Source organism: Callithrix jacchus, chromosome 5 (genome assembly GCF_049354715.1).
Source record: "Callithrix jacchus isolate 240 chromosome 5, calJac240_pri, whole genome shotgun sequence".
NCBI lineage: Eukaryota > Metazoa > Chordata > Mammalia > Primates > Cebidae > Callithrix > Callithrix jacchus.
Window position 1 is genome coordinate 38,608,492 of NC_133506.1, and position 27,001 is coordinate 38,635,492.

Sequence of the window (27,001 nt, forward strand, 5' to 3'; positions counted from 1 at the left end):
TGGCTGGAACAGAGTGAGGGAGGGCAGAGTAGGAGGACAGCAGGTCGGAGAGGTGGGCAGAGGGCAAGCCATGCAAGGCCTTGAGGCCCTGGTAAGGAGTGTGTAGCACAGTCTAAGTGTGATGAGAAACACAAAGCAGGGAATGCAGTAGGGAGGCCCCAGAGGTCACCCAGGTGACAGAAGATGGTGGCCAGGACCAAGGCAGGAACTGAGGAACGGTCAGAAGCAGTCAAATCTTTGACACATTTTTTAAAGCAGCCCTGTCAGGATACTAACAGGTTCAATGTCGGGAGTGGGGGAAGATGAGCATGAAGGAAATGTACCAAATCCACAGCTGGGCATATATTTCATGCCTCTCACATTTATCCTCAAGGATCCAGACTCAGCCAACACTTTGTTACACTCATATAGCTAATGCATAAGGTCATAGCTAATTTAACAGACTGTTCTTTGACATTAAAAAGAAAAAAAAAAGGGGGGCATTGTGTGATGACTCAATCCTATAATCTCAGCACTTTGGGAGGCCAAGGCAGGAGGAACACTTGAGCCCAGGAGTTCAAAAGCAGCCTGGACAATAGCAAAACCCCATCTCTACAAAAAATATAAAAATTATCATGCAAGGGATGGGGTGAACTTGCAGTCCCAGCTACTCAGGAGGCTAAAATGGGAGGATCCTTTGAGCCCTGCAAGTCAAGGATGCAGTGAGCCACGATTGTGCCACTGCACTCCAACCCTGATGACAAAAACAAAAAAAAACACGCCATAATGGCGCTGGTGGCAAGTCCATCTAGGGGGAAAATTGGTGACAAATGTGGACCCAACACAAGCAGTTCCCAGTTTTTCATCTGCACTGCCAAGATGGAGTGGTTGGATGGCAAGCATGTGGTCCTTGGCAAGGTGAAAGAAGGCATGACTATTGCGGAGGCCACTGAGCGCTGTGGGTCCAGGAATGGCAAGACCAGCAGGAAGATCACCATTGCCGACTGTGGACAACTCCAGTGAGTTCGACTTGTGTTTTATCTTAACCACCAGACCATTCCTTCTGTAGCTCAGGAACGGTCTGGTGGTTAAGATAAAACACAAGTCTAACTTACTAGGAGAGAGCACCCGCCACCCCATCTGCTCGCAGTCTCCTAGAATCTTTGTGCTCTCCCTGCAGTTCCCTTTGGGATCCATGTTTTCCTTGTTCCCTTCCATGCCTAACTGGACTGCAGAGTTAAATTTATGATTATGAAATAACAAAAAAAAAAGAGGCTCTGTTTGCTGGCTCCTGTGTTTGGCCATAAAGCAGATCCACATACTCCTGGGATAATCAAGAAGCAGCTGAATCATGTTGAATATGCTGTGATGTAATAGAACTTAGAGCTAGAAAGCAGGGGCTCCAGGCAAACTTCAGCTCATGACCCAGCCTCTCTGGCCCCAGATTCCTCACGTACAAGGAAAGGGCTGAACGGGCTCCTCTGGAGGTTTCCTAGTCCAGGCATTCCAGACTCTATAAGCTGCATCACCACAGGGACCCGAGTTAAGGACAGCAATGAAGGCTAGACAAGCAACAGAGAAGAGCCCCAGTTCTCACTGCGTGCCCAAGGACACAGCGGGATTCCCTGAAGCCCACCACGTGAAGCAGAGCTGAGAAGATTACATGAGAAAAGACCTGGAAAGTTCTAGCATCACACCTGGCAGATGAGAAGAGCTCACTCCGCAAAAGCTGCCAACACATGTCTAGTTAACAGAGAGTTAACAAGTATATATAGATCACCAATTTCCAACTCTATTATACTTGTCAACTGAAACTCTGCTCAACACATTATATTTTATTGATGACTCAAGTACCCTTCAGGCTTGGGAAGGAGCCTGAAGGTCATGATTATAATCTCTAATTAGCTTTGTTCTGGAGCTGTGTGGGAGGGCTGGTTAACCAGAAGTTGCAGGTACGTGAGTTCTGGATAAAGAATTGCTACCACAATGGATGAAGAACAGATTTTGTTCATTTACTGAAGTGCTTGTTAATTGTGAATAATTACTGGAGGGTGTGCTTTCGCCATCACCTACACATATAAATAACCGTTTGTTCCATGACTCCAAGCTATTAATACGCTCCCAGGGCCGTTCTGATATAATGCCAGGAGAAGTGTGGGACTTCCATCCTCTATGTGAATTTTTGTTTGGCCTAACATCAGAGGATGCCAGGAGGAAAAAAAAAAAAAGAAAAACTCCACTGGGATCCAAGTTAACCTGAATTAGTGAAGGTTTGAGCAACTAGCATCCATAATGAAAACTGCTTAAGGACAAGGTATTTTTGGAAGCCCCACCCCCCACAAAGGATTACAAAAGAATTAAACTCTGGAATACCTTAGAGTCAAAGCAGGGCCCCCCACTGGCTTCAAAGACTTTGGCCTCTTCATTAAGGAGCAAAGCAAGAGGGTGGTCCTGGTGTTTACCAACTGTCCTGGAGCTGGCCTCCCTTCTGTCAAATGCTGGGCTTAAGAGGGTTAAGAGCGAGTAAGTGGTACAGAGGAATGGGCCCAGCCAGGGAGGGGCAGCTCAGACCCAACCATCTCACCAGGCAGCAGGTTCTGCACATTCCTCAAAAATAAAGTCAGCCCAGTTCATCCCTTGATCCACCATCATCCCTGACTCCTGCGGCCACTCTCAGCTTTTCTCCATCATCTCAGGGCTCTGCTTGGAAGTCCCCTATCCGTGCACATCACCTCTCTCGGACCAGTTTCCTTCCTTAGGTTTAGCTATGCCATGTGATGTTGTTTGAATTGCGTCCCCCTAGTAGATAGGTTAAGGTCCTAACCCCAGGTCCCTGTGAATGCCACCTTATTTGGAAACAGACTCTTTGCATATGTAATTAATTAAGGTGAGGTCATACTGGATTAAAGTAGGCCCTAAATTGACTATGATGACTGGTGCTCTTATTAGAAGAGATGAAAACACACACACACACACACACACACACACAAAGAGAACGTTCTGTGATGATGGAGAGTGATTGAAGTGACACCATCTATGAGCCAAGGAAGGCTAAGGATTGAGGGCCACCCTCAGAAGTCAGGAAGAAGCAAGGAAGTATCCTCCCCTAGAGCCTTTGGAGATGGAGTGTGGCCTTGCAGACACAGTGATTTCAGACGTCTAGACTCCAGAACTATAGAGAATAATGTTTTAAGCCACCCAGGTTGTCAGCAGCCCTAGGAAATTAATATAGCATGCAATACAGCCACGTTCGAACTTTTCTGTTCAGCCACCCTTTCTTCAAATAAAAGTTTACAAGGAAGTTTAATAAGATATTGGAAGAACTCTGATGAATGTAAGATGTGGAGAGAGAGAGGTTAGCAGGAACTCAGGCCTCCACCCTCCCCTTCTCTAACCCAGAAGCTGGGTGTAGGGAGGGCAGGACCATGTCTGACATCCCTCAGATACCATAAAGCATAATTTGGCATGAGAATTAGACCGGCCTACAGCACAGGCTTTTCCTGGATTTGAAATTCAGCTCTTCCCCCTCCCAGCTGTGCGATATTTGACAGATAACTTATTGGGGACCCAGTTTCTTCATTGGTAAAATGAAGACAAAACCACCTACCTGAGGCAATCAGTGTGTAGACAAATGGAGCTCCTATTTGCAGAGCACTCACCCTGGCCCTGTAACATAGGCGGAACCATGTCCCCTCCCAAAATTTCTATATTGAAGTCCTACCCTCCAGTACCTCAAAATGTGATTCGACTTGGCACTGAGGGTATTTAAAGATGTGATTCAGTTAAAATAAGGTCATTAGGGTGAGCTCTAATCCAGTATGACGGGTGTCTTATGGGAAGAGGAGATTTGGACATAGGCAAACCAGAGTAAAGACCACGTGAGGACAGAGCAAGAGGCAGCTCTCTACAAGCCAAGAGAAGTCTCGGAAAAAACCAGATCTGCCTACACCTTGATCTCAGACTTCCAGCCACCAGAACTGTGAGACAATACCTTTCTGTTGTTTAAGCACCCAGGCTGCGGTGCTTTGTTACGGCAGCCCAAGCAAACTAATAGAGCCTGGTACACAGGTCATGCAGGCAATGTTCATTTCCTCTCCATTCCTATGTACCAGACTCACCCACAAGTTTGGTTTTTTTGTTTGTTTGTTTTTTTGCGATGGAGTCTTGCTCTGTCACCCAGGCTGGAGTGCAGTGACACTATCTCAGCTCACTGCAACCTCCACCTCCCAGGCTCAAACGATTCTCCTGCTTCAGCCTCCCAAGTAGCTGGGATTACAGGCCATGCACCACCATGTCCAGCTAATTTTTTTTGTATTTTTAGTATAGATGGGGTTTCACCATGTTGGCCAGTCTGGTTTTGATCTCCTGGCCTCAAGCGGTCCACCTGCCTTGGCCTCCCAAAGTGCTGGATTACAGGCATGAGCCACTGCGCCCAGCCACTGGGAAGCATTTTAATGTCACATTTGATTAATTCTAGATGCACCGTCTCTCCCCATGTTGACATCTCTGAAATGGGGACGTGTCTGGTAGTCTCTGGGAGCCAGGCCAGGTGGGTGCCATGATCACAGTTGTCATTGCCATGTACACTCAAGCCTGGTGGGGACTTCCGGTGGATAAGGGCAACTCCCACATTTCAACCAGCAAACAACTGACTTACAGATTACTGAAGGAACACAAGTCTGGGCGCCCTCTGCAAACCCTCTATCAACACCTCCTAGTAAATTCTAAAAATTTCAGCAGCAAAATTTGCAGAATGGGCAGCTTGGGGGAAAAAAGATTCAGCTAGGAATTGAGAACATTTCTAAGAGTAACTGCACTGTGAACACCCTTGGTGGCGCTAAGGACAAGGTGACAGAAAAGTGCAGGCATCGACCCCTGAGTCAAAAAGTGATTCAGAGAAACTGAACTCTGAATGTGAAAAAGGTTTAGGAATCCTTCTATCAATTTATTTTGCTTATATTTCCCTTTTAATGTATGCAACTGCCTGATATATGATAGAATCTATGTCTAAATGAATTTTAAAGAGCTTTCAATAAGCATAAAATAAAAATTCTAAGTGATAAAAAGCATGAACTCTAGTTTAGATAGCAGCATTTTTTTCTCTCTTAGTGATGCAAAAAATAAAAGTGCATCTTACAGTTAGTGGTCAGAGGCTTTGGTTTGATGAAATATGGTATTATTTTAATTGCCACAATGACTTTAGGCAGGAGGTATGGTTATCCTCATTTTACAGGTGAGAAACTGAGGCTGAGAGAGCCTACATGACTTGCTCAGCATCACACCAATAACCACTCAGGCCAGGATTGGGAACCAGCCTTGTACCTAGAGACCCTTACCACCTGGCTGTGCCAACCCTCTCAAGCTCACCTTGGCTGCCCCCAACCTAAACCTGAATTCCAATCCTGAATCCAGCCTCCGGCAGGAAGTTATTGCCAAGGAGTTAAATTAGTTGGTTTTCCATGCATATATAATGAACTCTTAGCAATAAATAAGGCTTTTATGGGTGGCAGATTTATCCATTTTTATGGTACAAAAGTAAAACTTTCAGGGTGTGTATTTCTAACAGGTGCTGCCTCTCACATCTGCATATGCAAATCACAGTGGTGTGAGATGGAAGCGTGGGGGACCTGCCTGGAGGCCTGGTTTACAAGACTGTCAATAGTCCCAGCCTAAGGAAGCCTGCATGACATAGGGTAGCACTGGGGTGAGGACTATTTACCAGACACAGTCCAGCTACTGGGAGGTCATAAAGATAATGTTCCGGAGGGTTGGAGTGGTCCCCAGGACACCTGGATGGGCTGTCTAAACAGACATGAAGTATGTCACTGAGAGCGCTAGAAGAGAGAGAAGCCATTCCCAGGATGGCAGGCAGAGCAGGAATCCACAGGGCACTCTGGAAGGAAGCAAAGTCTTAGAGTCTAGGCTTTGCCTCAGAATCATCCAGAAGGCCTGTCAGAATACAGACATCCAGGCTCCCCCTCCCCGTAAAGCCTGGCTCAGGAGGTTTGGGCTGGGGCTGAGATTCTGCATTTGTCCCAGGAGATGCTAAAGCTGCCAATCGATGAATCATGCTTTAAGTATCATTGCTCAATGCCTAGATTTTATTTTGAGTAAAGGCACAAATATCCCAGCATGTGCTAGCGCAGTGCATCCAGGTGTGAAGAGCCAGCCTGGGGGCAGCCTGGCAGTTAGGAGCATGGACTCCAGAGGTGCCTGGAGAACTCAAAGCAAGTTGCTTGTTCTCCCTGAACCTCAGTTTCCTGCTCTGCAAAATAGGGTCATAATAGAACCCCTAGGATGAGATAGTTGTGATGGTTGAGTTATTTTAGGCAGGGTTTTCTCTGCTCAGTAATTGTAAAGCCAAGTGATGGGTTGAGGGGCATTAATTGTACTATTATCTTCATCTTCTGTGTACATTTTTTTGTAATAAAAAAGGTTTTTTTAGGAGGCAATGCGGCCGGGCATGGTGGCTCACGCCTGTCAACCCAGCACTTTGGAAGGCCGAGGCAGGCAGATCACTTGAGGTCAGGAGTTCGAGACCAGCCTGGCTAACATGGAGAAACTCCATCTCTACCAAAAAAAAAAAATTAGCCAGACATGGTGGTGTGTGCCTGTAATCCCAGCTACCCAGGAGACTGAGGCAGGAGAATCACTGGAACCTGGGAGGCAGAGGCTGCAGTGAGCCGAGATTGCGCCACTGCACTCCAGCCTGGGCAATAAAGCAAGCCTCCATCTCAAAAAAAAAAAAGGCAATGTTTGTACACATACCCAGCTCACAGAGGCACATTTCTATTCTATGTCCCCGACTCTGGCATACCCCCCCACCCCCAAAAGCAGCCTGGAAACTGCAGCTCTAGAAACAAATGTGTATATGACAGGAAGTGGGGGCAGACCAACTAAAGGAAGTGCTAGGTTTGCTTGTATTTAATTTTATTTGCTTCAAAAAATAAAGAGGAGCGACGAGGGGAGGTTTGCACAAATGAACGCCTTCCACTGCCTCTTTCGGCTTCTATTGTGATCTCTTGCTCTGAGTCTTCCCTCCTCATTCTCTCCCTCCTTATCTTTCTCTTTCTCTTTCTCTCCTTTTCTTTCCCTCTGTTCCCTCCTTCTCCCCCTCCTTCTCTCTTTTTCTCTCTCATTTTCGACATACGCATCTGTGAATCTGTGGAAGGAAGCGAAAGCAATTTCAGAACAGCGACTTCAGTTTTTACCCCCAGCACTAGCACCCTACTCCCAACATTTCCGTGCTTGCTTACTATTTTTGTGGGGTAGTCTTGCGGAGTGGTGGAAAGAACCCAGAATTAAATCAGACACCCCTGGATCTGAATCCTGGCTCAGCTTCTCACCAGCCATGTGGCTGGGTAAGTAACCCCTAAGAGCCTCAGTCCTCTCATTTGGAGGAAGCAGGTACGTGTTTGGGTTCCCCTGAGAGCAGAGCCAGAGTGTATTAATCCATTTTCCGTTGCTTATATCAGAATACCTGAAATCGGGTGATTTATGAAGAAACAGAACTTATTTCTTATAGTTGTGGAGGCTGCGGAGTCTCAGACTGAGGGCATGCATCTGTTCAGAGCCTTCTTGCTGGTGGTGCTGAGTCCCGAGGTGGTGCAAGCCATCACATCGTGAGAGGCACTTTGTTACAGCAGCAAGCATAACCCAGTCTAACCTTCCCTACCCGTGAAGAACTCTCTGCCAGTAAGACAATTGAGGCATGCACCCAAGTGTCTTAGTAGAGAGATGACTTACAGGAACTTCAGACCCTGGAGGATGATTTCTCACGGTGATACCAGGCTGTTCTGCCATGTGGCACAACTGCAGGAGCCATTCACATTTTCTGTGTGAACAGCACTCCCCGTATTTGTACAACCTGCCACCCTGGGCAGGATTCCCAGAGGAGTGGGCCTTGTTGCTGAGGCTCCAAGGATGAGTAGGAACCCCACCCATGGAGATGGAGAAAAGGCACTGCAGCTGGATGAAACAGAAGGGACAGAGACACAGCATATGGAAAACCAGAGGCATGCATGCGTGCAGCAGTAATAGCCACCAGTGTCTACTGAGCAGGAACGAGAGGCCAGACATTGTGCTAAGCTCTTTACATACATTAGCTCACTCAGTCTCACAACAGCTTGTGCAAATTCACTCTGGCTCCAGAGGCTGTGCTTTAAATCCCCCAACAGATCCTGCCCACTATCAGTAACATTAGTAGAGCACTTTACAGTTTACAAAACCCCTTTGGACTCATAATCTGTTTTCATCACGGCAACAGCAACTGTTCCCGTTTTACAGGTGAGGAAGCAGTACTAAAGGTCTTATGACTTGTCAAGGTCACACAGAGAATAAATTGAGAGGCCAAGACTCGAAACCCATCCTCTGGCCTTAGACCAAGGATACCACAGCAAGGTGTCTGCAAAGCAGTCTCCTTCCTCCCTGCTCTGCACAGAGGTGAGGTGTCTATATTTAGATCATTACAAGAAGCTGCTGAGAGAATGTCCTCAGGCTATGAATTCAGCCTTACCCACAAATTCACTGCAGATCCAGGAGAAGGCCAGGAATAAATGGGTGGGAGAAGGTCCTTGACTCCAAACAGAAACTGAGCTGATCAAACACAGCCTGAGCATACACACAGGCTGCAGGAAGGAAACCAGATTAAACTCAAACCCTGTGTACTCAGAAGCTTTCCCCGGTACCCAGGTCCCACAGGCAGGAAATTGTCATTTCATGCATTTGTTTATTTTTCCCATGTCTTTTGCCAGGCTCCGTATTTCACCGAGTCCTTATCTTCTCTGTCCATGTCCACAGACTATTGGGTTGGAAATAGCCAAAATCTATTCAGACCATTTCAGAGGCTGAGTTGTATCAAGGATATTTCTTGTGGGTAGAGCAAAGGTATGCTCCCACTCTCCAGTTGGGCTCACTGAAACCTCCCCTTCGTGGGGAATTGGCTGGGCTCCTCTGGCAGAGATGCCTACTACTTATCAAAAATGCATGCTCCCCCTACTGTGATATAGAGTTGTCACTGAAGAACATGGACCAACCAGGAACTACATTTCCCAGCTACCCTTGCAGATAAGTGAGGTCATGTGACCTGTTCTCACCAATGGAATATGAACAGAAGTGACAGGTGTCTCACCTGGGCAAAACAGTTACAGAGTGGATGTGTTTTCTCCACATTCCCTCTCTGCTTCTGCCTGGATTCGCACCTGGGGAATGGTACATAAAAGGAAACTGAATATCCGTAAAGAGAAAATATTTGTGTTAGGTTACTAAAATGATCAGAGTTATTGGTTATAGCAGCAAGCATAACTTGAATTAATCTATCATCCTTCCTGACTCTTGGCAACTTTAGCTCCCTATGGAGAAAGGGGTTGGAATACCACCTGTTCCTCAAAGAGAGCTGTAATCTTCTATTGTTCCCTGTTGTGTGCTGGCCTCACCCTCACAACTGGGTTCCTCCCTCAGTTTCCCTGAATAGAATATCAGATTCTCCTTAAGACAGAGGTGACTCTTATCCACGTCCATTTGGGACTGACTGCCCAGCTTTTGATGTTTTAGTCAACATCAAAATGGGCTAAGACTCCAGTGTTATAATTGATGCCCACCTACCCAGCCCCCCAATTCATGTAGCCACTGCCCAGCAACTCTGCTACTGTATTTGGTCCCTTTGAGGTTGCCACTGGCTGGATTTGAGCCCACAATGTCTAGCCATACTGGTGACTTCATACTAGACCCTTAGGGGAAGAATGATTTAAGAGGAAGAATGTATTAGTCTGTTTTCATGCTGCTGATAAAGACATACCTGAGACTGAATTTACAAAAGAAAGAGGTTTCATTGGATTTCCCACATGGCTGGGGAAACCTCACAATTGTAGTAGAAGGCAAGGAGGAGCAAGTGACATCTTACATAGATGGTGGCAGGCAAAAAGACGATGAGAACCAAGTGAAATGGGTTCCCCCTTACCAAACCAGCAGATCTCATAAGACTCATTCACTATCACAAGTACAATGCAGGAAAGACCCACCCCCATAATTCAATCACCTCCCACCAGGTCCCTCCCACAAGACAACACATGGTAATTTACGATGAGATTTGGGTGGGGACACAGCTATAGAATCAGAAGAACCAAACCTACAATTTCCAGGATGAAGTTGTGCTCTTCTGGTAGTCCAGGAGGTGCTCTGTGCATTGCCCTTGCCAACTGCTCAGTCTTCTCCATCTACTTTCTCCCAACAGCCTGGCCCACTTTCTGCTCTCCCAAATGTATGGCACTTCCTGGGCCAGCAGAGCCATGCTGTTCTCTCCATTCAGAATGCCCTTCTGACATAAAGTTCAGAGCCTGGCAGGGGCTCACTGCTAGTTTTTGCCTATTCAGCAACCCTCTATCTTCTTCTGGAAACATAAACCCATGTGGGGAACCTAATCCATGAGGCTTAATTAGGGTTAACCCCACTTTCTTCCCCACCAGAGGGGTAAGCATGCAATTGTTTGGGACTGATCTAGGAAATTTAATATTTTGACACCAGGAGAGATCAGATCTCTTTTTTTCCTAAGATACATGAAAAAATTAAGCTTGAGGTCTTCAGTAACAATCTCCATTTGAGAATGGAGTTTAAAAGGAGACCTCATGGGAGAATCACTTGAACCCAGAGGTAGAGGTTGCAGTGAGCCAAGATCCCACCATTGCACTCCAGCCTGGTGACAGAGTGAAACTGTCTCAAAAAAAAAAAAAAAGTACACCTCAAAAAGAGGCAAGAGATAAATCCCTGAGTCATTGCTTGAGCACCTTGGTGTGGACAGTGTTGGAACCTCACCCAGATCCCCTCTACAAGGCCAGAGAACACCTTTGTTAGTGTCAACTGGGAACTGCTAACAGCTCATAGTTGTACCTTTGTTTAAAGACTTGCCTCACCCAAAGAGAGCCAGTTTTCCCAGAAATTTTCAAAAGATTATGCACCCCATCCCAGAGGGAACTCCCAGCCAATGCCTGATCAACATGGGGGAACAAAAGATGAGTCCTCTTGCTTTGTAGTGAGACAGCTCTGTGATGGTATTCCTATTCCAGAGATCCTCACGGGAACAGGTTGAAAACACATCCTTCATCAGCTTCTTCTCCTTCCCTGTCTGGCATAAAAAGCCACTTCCTTGCAATTACCACTGAAAGCACCTCCTCAGTAAATCACTTGCACAAGAATCCCCGTCGCAAGTTCTGCTTGTACTGAATCCAACCTGAAATACCCCTGGATCAAGCCATGCCTGAAGTTAGACCATGGACTTTCTAGCCCCTAGAGCACGGAAATTCTCTTTTTTACTTAAGCTGGTTGAAATTGGCTTTCTGACAGTTGGGCTTGATCTTGGAGACCTCATATTTAGTGAAAAATAAATATTCATGCAGTGTCCTTTATTCTCCATCTCACCTTCACCATCAGCCCAGAGTGAGGTAAGGCTACAGCCTGCCGGCTCCCTGGAGAATCATGTGTCTAGCCTATGCAGGCAGGCATAGCCCCACACCCAACACCCCCAAGCTACAAACAAACTGTCACACCTCCTCACACACATCTTGGTAACTTTATTCAGTGTGTGATTCTAAAAAGAGTTTCCAGATCGGGCCAGATTTCAACTGCAATAAAAAGGACCAACTGCTTAGCCTTTCTTTAGTCTGTGCTGAATACAAATAATACTTGTATTTGTAATAAATGTTTAGAGAAAAATTGTGTCAGTCCTCGGCTTTAGAGAGTTGTGTGCCTTTCAAGTATTCTTGCATCTGACTGTTATAATGCAGAGATTGCTGGCTATTAGGATCTGTTCTGAAATCCTCCAAGATGTTGGCACTGTATGGTATTAGAAAATTATGGTGTTTTGCTGTGTCACCACAAAAAGAAAGATTAAACAGAAAGGAGGGTTTAATAAATAAAGTTGAAGGTTGCTGAGCAGAACAAGGGAGATTACTCTTCATTCCTACGGCCAATGCCCTGAAAAGCCCAGAATGAATTATACACACCCCAAACTCCAGACCCACCAATCCCCAGCATTTTCAGTCCTTATCTCTCCAAGAGAGGTTGTTACAAATGACTTGGGTGTTAATGTGTGTTGCTAATTTCAGTTGATACTGGGTATAAACCTCAGGCTTTTCATTCAATCTGTATATGTGCATTAAAGCTGCTATTTATTGATAATATCATACCAAATTCCTATCAAGCCAATAAATCATTATTATCATCCTCATTTTACAGAGGACAAATCCCAAGCCTACAGAGGCTGGATAATCTGCCCAAGGACACATCATCAATAGGCTGAGATGGGAATGGAGAATTCTCTGAATCCAAAAGACATACTATGTTCATGGAGCTACATTGCCCTCTGTGTCAAAGAATATAATGTGGATTTATCCATTCTTCTCTTTAAAAGTTTGATAATTTTGTGTGGAGCACTGTGAATAAAGCTCACTTTTGTAGTAAAGATTACCTTTCTAAGATGAACCTTTAAAGTCAAGGTGGCCACAAGTCTTCAGGACCAGAATTTGCTTCACTGGGTGGCCCCAGAGCAGGATGCACCCTCAGAGCCCACCACATGGTGCCTACTTGGAGAGCACCAGGTATGGGACCCGGGGGTCAGAGGCAAACTGCCTCATGACCTCAGAAGGGGACAGTTCCTGTCATCCTTTGCTAAGACCCCTGCTTTCTCATCTGTAAAATGGGGATCATAATGCCTCCCTGGAGGTCAGTTTTGAGAGTTAAAACATTGTGGATGTGAGAGATCTTAGCAAAGTATCTGGCATATAAAAGCTGCTCAGTCATGTTTGCTTCTGAATCTGAATGGGTTCAGAATACTCACTTAATAGATGAGAAACCTTAGGCCCAGAGAGGAAACAAGACTTGCCACGGCCACACAGCAAGTCTAGCTAGAAGCTCTGTTGCCTCTCGGACCAAGGCTTCCTCATCTTCCCTATATGCACTCCCTCCTGAAGCTGGCACAGAGAAGCTCTGTCTCCACTGTGCCTCACACAATACTTCCCAGGGAAGGTGGTTTATGCACAGGCCTCCAGACACTGAGCTAGCACAGTGGGGAGGGGAGCAGGGGGTGAGATGGCCTCAATTAGCAGGAATCTCCCTGCCTTCTTTTATCGGGGTGGGGACTCCAGCTGCCTTTTGCCAGCATGACCTTACATGCTCCCTTCAACCTAAGCTGAGGGCAGACACCTGGATAGAGCAAGGGAGACCCATTAGGCAGTGAAGGCAGATGGTGGCAGGCAGGCAAGCACCTCCAGGAGGCAGAGGCCAATCAACAAATGCTAAACGGGCCACTTCCCCCCAAAACCCTGAGCATCCCATGAGCCCCAAGCTCTGCTCCTCTTACACATCATTTTTTCAAACCAGTTTGTCCATCAGTCCAAGACCAAAGGGAGTCTCAACCCGCAGCCCCTGCTTGTCGCGGGCTGCCCCTGAGCCAGATTCACCAAATACTTGCCTTCTCACTCCAGCTCTACCATCTCCACCGCCATCCTCACCGCCCTCCCTGCTCAAACCTAATCTCATTCCTGATTAAACTTCCTCTCCCTTCCATTTGTAATCGTGTGCAGAGATGTGAGTTTTGAAGCCCCGTATAAATATGTGCTTTAGAATTAAACTGGTTCAGCAATTCTTGACAATGATTTCTCAGAAATTAAGCCCGGACAATTTGTTTGGCTGGAGCACAGCATCTGAAACATGCATGATGGAAAGGCGGTAAATGTACTCAAAGCCCAACAGCTTCATAAATATTGGTTCCTCTGAGGGCAGGCATGCAGGCTCCACGGGAACATGCTGCCCCCTGGCAGTACTCAGGATTAGTGCCAGCCCAGAGCCCAGAATCTCACACATCCTCCAAGTGAAACAAAACATCACCGCTCCTGGGCACAGGCCAGGCACACTTTCCTCCACTTGGCAAGGACCCTGGGACTTCCATGGGCGGAAGTAAATTTGTGAAGGAGGGAAAAGGGTGGGATACATTTTTATCTGTGTGTCTGGTGTAGCAGGCTCTGTGCAGCATGAGATTAAAAAGGAATGGAATACTAATGCGTGCTATAACACGACGAACCTCGAAAACATTATGCTAAGCCAGACACAAAAGAGCACATATTGTATGATTCCATTAATATGAAATGTCCAGAATAGACAAATCCATGCAGACAGAAGGCAGATTAGCAGTTGCCAGGGGGCTGGAGGAGGAAGGAATGGGGAATCGCTGCTAATGAGGTTTCTGTGTGGGGCAATGAAAATGTTTTAGAACTAGATAGTAGCGATGGTGGTACAACATCATCAATGTACTTAATGACACGGAATTGCACACCTAAAATGGTTAAAATGGTTATGTTATGCATATCTTGCCACCAATAAAAAAATCACTAAAACAACCTAAAGTCTCATTTCTTGCCCTGACTCCCCATCCACACCCTCAGCATATCTCAAGGTTCTGAATATTTCTGTGTGACCACAGAGGATTCTTTGCTGACCTGTGGTGTCTGCCAATTCCCTCTTCTGGCACCAGGCTTGCTGCAGTCCTTCCCTCTTCTGGCACCAGGCTTGCTGCAGTCCTGCCCCATGCACCTGCTGAGAGCATCCACAGCCGCCACCTGGCTCTGTGGGGCATCCGACAGGGATGAGAGGACTGATGTCTGCCCCAACAGCATCACCTCTTCTCCTGCAGGAGCTGGTGGCATGAAAGCTGCAGACTTCTGGTATAGGAATGGCCTACAAGTGGGGCTGGAGGTTTCCTTGATGACAAATACTGCATCTGGCTCAGAAGCCAGATGTTTCTCTGGTTTCTCTGGTTTGATCTGCTATCCTCAAACCAGACTTGTGGATCTAGAAAAGATCTCCCCAGGAGCTCCTAGAACCCATCTTTTGCCAGAACCCTGGCTGGCATGTCCCCCTCCCCATCCCCGTCTTCTTGACACATCAAATCCCAGGCAAGTGCCCATTTAGCACTGTATTTAATCTCATGCATCTATGAAACACAGATTATTATTCTCACCTTATTGCTGAAGAAATAGGCTCAAAAAACAAGAGCCACACAGGAAGTTGGGGGCAGTCAGAATTCCAAGCCTGACCTGTCCAGATTTTTCCTGGACCCCTTGCTTCCTCTAGGGGCTGGGTTCACATAATACAGCAGGGATCAGAGGCAAGGAGAACTCTGGGAGTCATGAACTACCTCTCCCACCAGCCTGGAAGCTCAGAGAGGGCAGGGGTGGGGAATTCATCATTGGTGCCCAGGGCCAAGCACAGAAGCTCCCAACATAGAAACATCAGCAAATGTTTACTAAGATGAACTGGACTCAGGCCCCACTGGGACTGAGATAACAGAATGGGATTGGAAGAGAAAAACTGACCTGAATATTTGCTTAGAACTTAAGATAAATGATGAGTTAAAACTGGTTGTGGGGTGGGCATCTTTCTTACTCTCTCTCTCCTCAACTTTGGTTCTGTCTCTCTCTCTCTCTCACACACACACACACACACATGCTCACACACACACTCACACACACACATGCTCACACACACACATGCTCACACACACACTCACACACTCACACTCACACACACACACAAATCCAGTCTCGAGTTTTCAAAACAAGACACTGAACATATTGTTCTTAATACTCATACTCCCCTTTGTACTACCAACCCACTCACACCTTGAACAGTCAAACCATTTTTAAAGGGGCTAAAAGGTTGCTCACAATTCTTAGATTCACCTTAAACAGTTAGAACTACTTTTCTCCCACATATGTTGAAGGACAAAACTGGGTTTCAGGGTAATCCTGCCAGGTCGGGGCGGTGGGCCAAACCAAACAGCGGAGGTCAGAAAGGAAAAATAGGAATCTTACACTCAGTTCAAAAACTGTGCAGGTATCAGATGGACAAGGTGTGACATGACGGTGAAGCCACTGTGTGATTCGAATGTCCAAAGTGTGTGATTTTATATTGGGTCATATGAATGCAAGTATGGTGCTCAGGACAAGGGAGGTGAGAGCCCATGTCCCATCGACAGTTCAGAGCATGCTGAGGTCTTTGGTAAGGAGTTCTGCACTCCCCTCTTAACAGGAGAAAATTGGAATCTTTCCAGAGAAGTCAGACCGTGACCTTCTTTTTCAAATGAACATGGTTCGTTTTTCCCCTTCTCAATTTCCAGCATCGTTATCTACTCAAACTCCCAGAGAGAACCCCTAAAAGGACTGGCCTCAACCCTCTCTCTCACCTTCTGCTGGTGGCATAACCCAGTCTGCCAGTTTGACTTCCTGAAGATCTCCAGTGCCCTCCCTCCCTTTCTAGCCCTTCTATACCTTAACTTGTACAGTGGCCCAACACCAGGGCCCCCAGCATACCCCCCAACTTCTCATTGTCCATTCTTCATATCGTATTTAATTCCCTTGTCCTGTCCCCCTGCAAGGTCACCTCTGGCCCCAATCACACATAGAATAAAGTCCAAACAGCCCAGCTCAGCCCTCTCCTACCCTCTCTCCCAGCCTGTCTTACCCTTTCTGACTCACAATGTCCTAATCTCATACCAGCGCGGGGGGGTCCATCTCTCTTTCTGGCTTTGAAGGTGCCATTTCTTCTGATGGAGACACTGCCAGCCTCCCATTTCCTACCTGCAGAACTCTGACTCACCCTTCAAAGCCAGGCTCAGCCATTCCTTCCTCTTGGAAGACACAGGCAGTATGGTCCCTCTGTCTTGCAGGCTCCTGAGGCTCCCTGAGTTACCCTTATCACATTGCACCAGACCTGTGAATGGGTCTGTCTTTTCTCCCAGACTAGATATCATTGAGAACACACCCTGAGTCCTATTCATCTCATAACCTCCTGTGCCTAGAGCAGAGTCTTGTACACAATACTTACCAATTAGCTTAGCATGAATGGATGCATGGATGGATGAACACATGGATAAATGCATGGTTGATGCATGGTTGGAAGGGTACATGGATGGAAGGGTATATGGATGGAAGGGTACATGGATGCAAGGGTATATAGATGGATGGGTACATGGATGGATGTGTACATGGACGGATGGGTACATGGATGGATGGGTATGTGGTGGCTACAAGAATAGATGATTACTATATCTGTGATCACATTCAGCATGACTTCAGACCAGCTCTGTCAATCGTCTGCTCAATGACCACAGGCTCCAGAGTAGGCATATGCTGTAGGTACAAATCCGCCATTCCCTTGGTTGGTCTCTGTCCCTTTGAGCCTTTCAAAATGGAAGCATCTCTTTGCATTGACTTGGATTCCAGTCCAATCCAATCAAGGGTCTTCTTCATACAAGACCCCTGAGCCAGTGACCTATTCCAGCACTGGAGGAAGAGCTGGCTGCAGCGGACTTGCCCAGAGGCGTTATGTTAGTCTGCACCAAGAGACCTCCCTAAGAGATCATGGCGGGTTGGGCTCTCCAGGAAGTAGACCTAAGACAGAACAGCAAGTGCTCCTGCGATCACTCTTTGTGAAAGGAGGCAGGACCGGGAAGAGAGAGGAGTTGGCTCTGATGCAGTCTCAGTAAAAGCCCCTGCTGACTCCCTGGGACACAACCTGGAGTTGTCCCAGGTTGAAGAAGGAGACCGGGCTTCCATACACACATGTCAGTATGTGCTTCCCTGGGCAGGAGACATGGCCTTGGGAGAAATGACTCTCCTCAGTCAATGCATTCTGCAGAGGACCATCAGCTGAGGGCTGACAGCCGGCAGCACCCCTGGCAGCCCGGGGAATATGTCCTTCAGTCCTGCATGGAGATGTGGGTGGCACATCAGAGCACCACAGCAGTCCATGTGTGGCTTTCCCAAAGCCTCACCAGGGTGTGAAATCCCACACCCCAGGAGAATGCTTCCAACTGATAGACTGTTATCCAACACCATACCTCTTTTTGCCCAGCACTCTCAGAACTCAGTCCCATACACACCGGCCTGACTCCTCCCAGTAGGTGCAGACAAGGCCCTGCATCTCCTCTAGGGCATATTCTCTTTCCTGCCTTGTGAGACATGGTAAAGCCTTACTGGGTTATGATGAGACTTAGCCCTAGCTGTAGCCTATGAGCAGGAGGGGAGATGGGGCAGATCCCAAAGGGAACATGAGGCCTTGAAGAGACAGGTTTCTGCACTATCTTCAGGCAATCGGGGCAGTTATAACTGCAGACTCAGTGGGCGTAGGGGAATCTTCAGATTCAGGATTTTGGGGTGTATCAACCCAGACATCCCTGTCTCATGTGTCATGGTCTCATTCTTTCCCAACCAGGGTTCTCATTGTAATACAGCAAGGCAGGACCAAGATGAAAATCAAACTTCCGCTGCTCTCCTGATGAAGCCCTTGGTCTGAGCCTCAGCTTTCTCTGCCCTTAGATTTCCCTTCCTAGTTACCAAAAAGGACCTCTGTCTTTCACACTACACTGTTTTGGGGACAGGGGGGAAATAAGGTCTCACTCTGTTGCCCAGACTGGAGTGGAGTAGTGCTATCGCAGCTCACTGCAGCCTCAACCTCGTGGGCTCAAGTGATCCTCCCACCTCAGCCTCCTAAGTAGCTGGGACTAGAGTTATACACCACCAAACCCAGCTCATCTTTTTTTTGTGGAGACAAGGGTCTTGCTGTGTTGCCCAGGCTGGTCCCGAACTCCTTACCTCAAGTAGCCCTCCAGCCTCAGCCTCCCAAAGCCCTGAGACTACAGGTGTGAGCCACCATGCCCAGCCATACTGTGCTTTTAATTGACTAATGAGCTTCCAGTCCTTCCTTATCTTTTTCCAATGTGTCAACTGGGCTGAGCGACAGCCATCCAACTTCTCTGAGTTTACAGGTACTATTTGACCTGTATTTCTCAAACGTCTGATGCCTTCCTAGTGCTTTTCCTTCCACCAGAATATCATCCCAGCTTTCACACTTATACTGTTACTCTATAGCAGGGGCCATCTGTGCTTCATCTACCCCCAGGGATGGGGTCCTCGCTGTCAGCCAGGAGGTAGGTGATCCACCTCCAAAAGCCTACCTTAGCAGCTGCTTTCTCAGACTCCTCCTTGTGCCCACTGTCCCAGTTTGGATTTCTTCAGAGGTGGACTCTGAGTCTGAGATGAGAGGGCAGCTTTCTTAGAAAGTCATCTTGGGTCTGCCTCAGGACCCTGGTTACATTAGTTAATATCCACTGTTGTAAAATATTTATACATAGTAATTCAAACCCAATAGAAGTGTATTTCTCTTTATGCAAAGATAAAAGAGGTGTTTTGCATTCACAGATGGCTCTCTTCCAAGTGGTGACTGAGGGACCCAGGCTCCTTTTCTCTCGTGGCTAGAAGCCATCTGTGCCATGTGGCTTCAGGACCTCCACAATCCTTTGAATAGTGTCAGTGGCATAAGCCTAGATGACCCAGTGGGAGGTCCCATGGGCCAGGCGTGGAAGTGGCACCAATCACTCTGTCCACGTTTCATGGGCTAGAATGAGCTAGATGGCCACACCTGCCTGCAAGAGTCTGGAAAACACCACTTAGCTCTTCTTCCAAAAATGAAGAGGAAATGGGCTTGGCAAACAGCCAGCCACTGTCTATAGCATTTGAGAAGTTGAAACTTTCCACTCTGGTAGGAAACCAGAGTAGCACTAGGTATCTTGCTCTTAGCTCAGAGCAGCCAGCAAAGCTACAGTCACTGAAGTCATTCCATAACTCTTAGCTTTAAATCCCGGCTTCCCTCTTTGCACTGCAGACTTTCCATAGCCACAAGTCTTCTCTTAAGGTTCCCGCTAAAGCCTTCCCTACCCCGCTCATCACATACTCAAGCAGCAGCAACTACAAATAGCATATGTGAGACTTAGCACCATCAGCAGAGGAAGAAGACATAATGAATTTTGGCTCAAGAGCCAAAGCAGCATCCTTGTCTCCAGGAGAAAGCTACAATAGCTTATTTCTTCACTTCTTCAGTCTCTTACAGTAGCTATGACAGTTTCTTACAATATTTTTGAGATCCAAACACTCCAAGTATCAGCAGTGGACAAGTTAATGAGAAATACAATTGTTGCTGTTAAAAGTAAAGAGCTGATCACAGTGAAATGTGAAGAAATTATTGCATTTATCTAGGGTTTGTCAGTTTAAGTGCAGGAAGTTAATGTTGGGGAAACAAAAATGGTCTTTGAACCAAGTGAATAATGCAGCTGCTTCTTTCTGCTATGTTTTATAACTATTATTAAATTAAATACACATACATTCAAATGCCTCCAAGATAATGCATTGAAAATACCTTTTGGGAACAAGTCATACTTCCAATTTGAGATGCCAATTTGAGCCTACATATTTAACTCCTTTTCCTCTGATCTGCCAATAGAAATGAACAAAGAAATATAGAGACTTAGTAAAAGGAAGGAATCTGTCTCTCTGCATGCTAGACAAAAAGGATGACTGCTCCCAACAAGCCAGAATCACTGTGGCATGTCTAGCAGACATAATGTAGGTGGCACCACACTGAGGAAAATACGGGCCCACTCATAACTAAAAATAAGTGAAGGAAAAACCCCATCCAGAAAGTAGGCAGGGTAGATCCCTGGTAGAACCAGAGTTCCTATACAACCCAACAACCAAATAAAAAAAATTTAGCACCAGTGGCTACAGGTAAAGATGAGATGTGAGATGTCTGGCAAGGGGTAAAGCTTAACCTCTTATGGGTGTGGGTACAACAGGTCTAGAAGAAGCGCAGTACACAGATGCTGTCAGGACCCTGCCTGTGCCACCTCAGCACTTATTTATTCCCATGCCAGCCTGACTTCCAACCTCTAGCACCGGTAAAGTTTTACTCAATGGCTCTCTCTGATCACCAACACCAGCTCTACAAGTCTCAAGGCCCTGGAAGCTGGGTGTGTAAATACCTCAGCTCCCTCACCTCTGAGATGGTATCACTTTGAGCAGCATACTCTACACTGACTCCCAGAGCTCCCTGGTGGGGCTGAGTTACAGTTGGGCTTGCTGCTAACATGTTTGATTGTGTACTTTGTGTTGGGCATCTTTCCTTCTCTGTCCCACTTCCTCACTCCCATGACCAGTGTGTCATAATATCTACTCTCAGAAAAACTACTTGCACTTAAATTTTCATGTCATAATCTGCTTATGGGAAAACCCAAACTAAGCAGGGAGCTACACCCGAACCCTCCGAAGGTATGGGTGGTGGATCAAATGAAGTGAAGCCATTGTCAGAGTAGGGACATAGGATGGGCAACATAGGCTTTTAGGGATGAGGGCCATTGTCTTAACGAATGTCAAAGTGATCTGAACATAGGAGAGGATTCTCCCAGGTCGTGGAGCACCCCTTTAAATGTCTCCACTACACACACACACACACACACACACACACACACACACAGAGAGAGAGAGAGAGAGAGAGAGAAGTAACTAGACTCTATTTTTCTTTGAGGAACACTTGAACAGAGACCCTTATAATATTTGACAAAACCCATCTCAGCCTTGAGCAAACATGAGTCTCTCAAAGAATAAGAAAATAAAGAAAAATCACCTACTATAAGAAAATATTTGATGGTTAAAAAAACAACAGTCCTATTCTGCAAAGTCTCTACAAATATTTCCCAGTATATACATTTGAGAAAACTATAGAAAATCTCTTCTAAATATATTCAGAAAGATCCAGAAACACATTGCAAGATGTATGACATCAGAGGAAGCTGGGTGAGGGTGTATGGGAAGTCTCTGCAGTACCTTTCCACCTTTTTTTGTAAAACTAAAATTATTTGAAAGTAAAACATAAACACAAGACAAACTAAACTAAACAAAGCAAACATTGCCTCTATGAAAGAAATGCTTTGAAATCAGAAAATACTTTTGGCAGGAAAAGCAAATGTGACAATCAAAATACCTAAATAAGTGAAGGCCAAAAAATGGATTGGACACTGTCAAAACCCAACGGAGTCACTTTGGAAGATCAGCGTGAGTAATTTCCCCTAACTCAGAGGAAAAGGAGGAAAACATGAAAACAATGAGAAAAGAGAGAAGAAAATGAAAATGGATCCTGGAGGCTCAGTAAGCCCCTGTGTGGAATTCTAAAAGGAATGAAAAGGACAGATGGAAGAGAAGCAATAATGGAAGAAATAACAGAAGGAAAAGTCCCTCAACTGTAAGAAATGGATCAGATCCCAAGGATGGTGAGCAAGTGCTGGCAGGAAAACCTACAGAAAGTAGTGACACGGACCAGCGCCAAAGCTCACCCCTGAGCCATGCCGGAGCCCCTTGGCATCTGCCCAGGTGAACATCACACAGAAGAAATGCAAAAAACACTGGCTTGCCTGCAGTTGCAATACAACAACCAAAGAGATGGAAAAGTCTCAGATTCCTGGCATTGCTCCTGGTGACCGGCACATTTGCATAGGTCAGGGCATCTGAGGAGTACACAGAAGAATCCTACTGAGCATCTCTGCACAGCTCTGGGAAATGAACAAAGCTGAGGCAGCCTTTGGGAGATGTTTTGGAGGTGGGGGTGGGGATGGGGGGCTTAGGATTAAGTCCAGATGCAATGTTGTCTCTCACCCTTCCAGTTTCCTTGCCTTCCAATGTCTATGTTTTCCCCATCCCCACTCCATCACTCTCCTATCCAGACTAGAAGGCTTGGATGACTTTGGATATCCCATTATACCCCAGTCCTACTGGTCTCCAGATGATTACATTTTAGGATTAATGTCTATCTCATATTTATGTTCCTCTACATCCCCAGAGCCTCAACCCAAGTCCAAGCTCTTAGATTATTTTAACCCTATCTCACGTGGTGTTCATGCTTCCAGCCTCTGAAACTCAACCACCTACTGTGTACCAAGACTTGGACCAAAGCGGATGTCACAAACTAAAATGCCCACAGGTCATACAAATGAATGAGGCAAGCAGGTTTAACAATGGGAAGCAGTGGGGACTGTGGAAACTGGAGGGCACAACTAAAAGGAACAGTCACTACTCACCCACAGCCCATAATTCCCCACAAAAGCCATAACTCAGAGAAGCCCCCTTTTGTTTGTTGTTGTTCTTGTTGTTTTGAGATGGAATCTCACTCTGTTGTCAGGCTGGTGTGCAGTGGCACAAACTTAGCTCACTGCAACCTCCGACTCCCTGGTTCAAGTGATTTTCATGCTTCAGCCTACCAAGTAGCTGGGATTACAGGCATATACCACCACACCCAGCTAATTTTTGTATTTTTAGTAGAGACGGGGTTTCACCATGTTGGCCAGGATGGTCTCAATCTCCTGACCTTGTGATCCACCCACCTAAGGCTCCCAAAGTCCTGGAATTACAGGCATGAGCCATGACACCTGGCCAAGAAGCCCATTTTTTAAATAACCCAGATTTTTCCATTAAAAAAAAAAAACTGAAACTCAGACTTTTTTCTGAAACCTTTTCACAAACCTTTAAAAATCTGGTTTTTAAAAGTTGGCAATTCAATTTTTAAATACTCTGAGATATTCCTATCTTCTTTGATCTCTGACATATTCACAACCCCTAGGACAATGCTCAGGAAATAGTCCTGAAGCCTAAGTGCTGTACAGATGCAGTAAGACAAGCAGGATTTTGCATGTGTCTTCACTGAAGCATCTTGATTAGTCCTTGCACAGTGGAGTGGGTATTATCAGTCTTGCCTCAGAGTTGAGGAAAATGCACTCACAGAGAAGCAGAGGCTTGCCTAAAGTCACACAGGCAGTGCCAGTACTGGGATTTAGGTTCAGGTCTCTCTGACCCCACTACACCACTCAGAAAAACAGGAGACTCTCCTCTGTCACTATCAGCCTGTAGGATCTTAGACAAGCCATCCATGATACTTCCCTGTCCCTCAAACCTACTTCTCTGAGCCTTCTCCAGGTTCCCTTTGTCTGGTTCCCTAAATATTTCTATCACTAGCCCAATCCCATTATCTTCCCCTGAACTATGAAGTGGCCTCTTCTATACGGCCTCCCTGTCTCAGTGCTGCCTCTTCCTTCATCATGGTGCCCAGAGTTTTGCCAGGTATCATTCTGGCAGAAGGACGATACAAGACTCAGAAGACTTTCCAGAGGGGAGAAGGCCAGGCTCCAAAGCCTACTAGCTGAATTTCTTCCATATCTCGTGTGACCCACCTCACAACGTCACTGTCCACCACTGCTCCCCCAAGTTTACACTACAACCAACCTCTTCAAACTTCTTTCTCATTCCGTACAAGCATTGTGCTTTTCACACCTCTTTGCCTCTGACTATGCTGTTCTCTCCCACAATCATGCTTGTGCTTCCCTTCTCCTTTGAAGGACTCTTATTCACCCTTAAAGACCTGGCTTGAATGGCCCCTTGCAAGAGAACTTTCCTGACTCTTCCAGAGTCTTCCATAGCTTACTCATGGCCTCCTAGTGCCCCACAATATCTCCAGCAAAATAGCACATCTCACCGGTATCACAGCCACTGCCTCATGTATCTGCCTCCTCAAATAGACGGTTCTCTCCTTGCCTTTGTCCTTTGCATTCAGGTAGAAGGGAGGAACAAATATGGTTTGTAATTATCTCATTTAATTCTTTTAATAACCCTGCAATTCTGTAATTACATTCATCTTACCAAGGAGGAAATGGACATTTAGAGAGATTAATATGCTCAAGATAGGGCAGCTAGTAAGGATTTAAATCCAGGAAGAACAGCTAATGGATGCTGGTCTTAATAGCTAAGTGGTGGGATGATTGGTGCAGCAAACCACAGAGGTATATGGCACGCACTTACCTCTGTAACAAACCTGCACATCCTGCTCATGCACCCCTGACATTAACATAAAAGTTAAAACAAGAAAAAAAAGAATTTAAATCCAAATCTGTGAACTTCCAAAATCCCCATTTTGTTCATGACGCCATACTTCCCTTCCATGACAGCAACAGTCCTTTGAATATTCCCTGTGGAACATTCTTTTCATCTGGCTCAGCAACCTCAGTTCTTTCAGCCATTCCTGACATGTTACAGAGCCCTGAGCAACTTGAGCAGGTGAAGAAGTTCACCGTGGTTCATCTGCTGATTTGATTCTCACGTTTGATTACCACGGCTTCTCCAGGCAAATTCTGCTGATTGTAATGGAAATTTGAGGCAAAAATCGGGATGACTCCTTGCACCCTCATCTCCCTCACCAAGAAGAAACATAAAAAATGCAAGTCCTCATGACTATGCTCTTTAAAAATGAATGGCGGGATTAGCCTATTCTGTACATTTTATAGGATGCAGTTATACAATGTATGGTCTTTTGTGCCTTTTCAGGGAGTCAGGGAGAGGAGAATAAGAAGTGACTGCTAACAGGTATGGGGTTTCTTTCTGGAGCAATAAAAACGTTCTGAAATTAGAGAGTGGCGATGGTTGCACAAGCTTGTGAATATACTAAAAGCCACTGGATTGTGCATTTTTTTATTATGGCTCCAGATACATAACATAAAAGTTTCCATTTTAACCATGTTTCAGCGTGTAGTTCTGTAGCACTCGGTACATTCATACTTCCATACAACCATTACCACCTGCACCTTCAGAATTTTGTCATCCTCCCTGAATTAGTCAGGGTTCTCCATAGAAACAGAACCAACAGGACGTGTGTATGTGCGTATACAGTCACGTGTCGCTTAACAACGAGAACACATTCTGAGAAATGCATCATTGGGCAAAGTTCGTCATTGTGCTAACATCATAGCATGTGCTCGCACAAACCTAGACGGCATAGCCTCCTACACACCTATGCTATGTGTGGCCAATTGCTCCTGGGCTACAATCGGAGCTACAGCATGTCACTGTACTAAATACTACAGGCCACTGTAACAGAATGGTAAGTATTTGTATATCTAAACATACCTAAGCCTAGAAGAGATACAGTAAAAATCCAGTAGAAAAGATTTTTTTTTAAATAGCACACCTGTGCAGGACACTCACCCTGAATAAAACTTGCAGGCCCGCAAGGTACTCTGAGTTAGTCTGCGAGTAAGCTGTGAGTGAATGTGAGGGCCTAGGACATTACCATTTACTACTGTGTACTTTATAAACACTGTACATTGAGGCTACACTAAATTTATCAAAAGTATTTTTTTCTGAGCACAATGGTACATCCTTGAAGTTCCTGCTTGTAGTTCCCGATTACAATTCCCTTGTTGGAGGAATTTCTGTATCATTCTCCTGAATCATACTATTTTTTTAGACAGGGTTTCTCTTCTGTTGCCCAGGCTGGAGTGCAGTGGCCCACTCTTGGCTCACTACAACCTCTGCCTCCCAGACTCAAGCAATCCCTCTGCCTCAGCTTCCCAAGTAGTTGAGACTGCAGGCACATGCCACCATACCCAGCTAATTTTTGTATTTTTAGTAGAGATGGGGTTTCACCATCTTGGCCAGGTTAGTCTCCAACTTCTGACCTCAAGTGATCCGCCCACCTCAGCCTCCCAAAGTGCTGAGATTACAGGTATGAGCCACCACACCCGGCCCCCAATTGTACAGTTTTTAAACGGTGAATTTTATGGTATATAGGTTATATCTCAATTTTAAAAGTTAAAGTCATGCAGAAAGAACAACATGAAATATTCTACAGGACAGCTAGCCTGGACTCTTCCAAACATCAATGTCATAAAAAATCAAAAATAACCTAAGGGGAAAGTTGCAGATTAAAAAAAACAAACAAACAAACCAAGAATAAAGAGACCCAACAACCAACAAAGAAAACACAGATGAGAGGAAAGGCACCAGACGCTGCTGGTTAGTTCACTCAGTACCCATTCCCAACTTTTCTTTCTTACCTTCCTCTACCTTCCAGTGAAGGCTGGAAGGAGCAAAGGTAAAGAGGACTCAATTCCCCAGCCTCCCTTGCGGCTCACCGTGGAGAGAACTCTGGCATTTCTGGCTGACGAAATGTAGTAGAAATCTACTGAACACTCCTGGGAAATGTTTTGCTTTCATATCTCCTCCTTCTTTCTGCCTGAAAAAGCAAAGATAAACTGGAAATGGAGCAACATCTTGTAACCATAGGTAAAAAGCTCCACTACACTAAGTATAGGAGAACGGAAACC

At 45.9% G+C, this 27,001-nt stretch overlaps 1 long non-coding RNA gene across 1 annotated transcript in view; it reads right to left on the bottom strand.

The window, feature by feature from the left end:
* Positions 1-6,811: 6,811 nt before the first annotated feature.
* Positions 6,812-27,001, bottom strand: part of LOC144582475 (uncharacterized) — a 59,877-nt gene continuing 39,687 nt past the window's right edge. The window contains exons 3-4 of the long non-coding RNA XR_013535203.1: positions 9,110-26,910; positions 6,812-7,141 (exon numbers count right to left, since the gene is read on the bottom strand). This is a non-coding gene — a long non-coding RNA (uncharacterized LOC144582475). The remainder of the gene's footprint in view (positions 7,142-9,109; positions 26,911-27,001) is intronic.